Below are 602 nucleotides of genomic sequence, written 5' to 3'. Positions count from 1 at the left end.
ATGATAGTCCCCATAAGGCCTACTTTTTATTGAGAACGTATTCATTACAAGGACCGCCTCTGTTCTTTTTTTATAAGGCCGTAACATCATCATTGCATGATTCACCTTGCTCCTGAAGACGCACGTAGGAGTAACTAACGGGGCGGCTCATTTAAAAATACGGTTTACCTGAACAAGAAAATAAGCAGGCTAAAAATATTTTGTTATATTGTCATTGAAAAATGAAGTGATACTACAAAAGGTTTCTACTACTATCATCGTCCACGACGTTTTCATGGCAATGAGATAACAATTTTGAAGAATAGAATAGAGTGGAAAATATTATAAGTTCGACATAATTATTATATCATTAGGATAATTGAAATCCCAGGGAGCTTTTGGCATCAATTGATTCATCATTTTGTAAATACAAAAAAACAAAATTAGTTCCACACCATTATCACTTCTGCTCACCACAAAAATTACTATTCAAAGGGGAATGAACTTGCAGAACAAGTGAGGTCTCAATGTCAATTATTCTCTACATCATTTACCTAGTGAAATAATATTATATTGTATTAAAGTATGTACAATAAGGTGTAGAATAGGTTAAGTGAATATTC

Source organism: Lepeophtheirus salmonis, chromosome 3, assembly GCF_016086655.4.
Source record: "Lepeophtheirus salmonis chromosome 3, UVic_Lsal_1.4, whole genome shotgun sequence".
NCBI classification, from domain to species: Eukaryota; Metazoa; Arthropoda; class Copepoda; order Siphonostomatoida; family Caligidae; genus Lepeophtheirus; species Lepeophtheirus salmonis.
The sequence above is the reverse complement of the archived record's forward strand: the minus strand, read 5'-3'. Positions refer to the sequence as shown.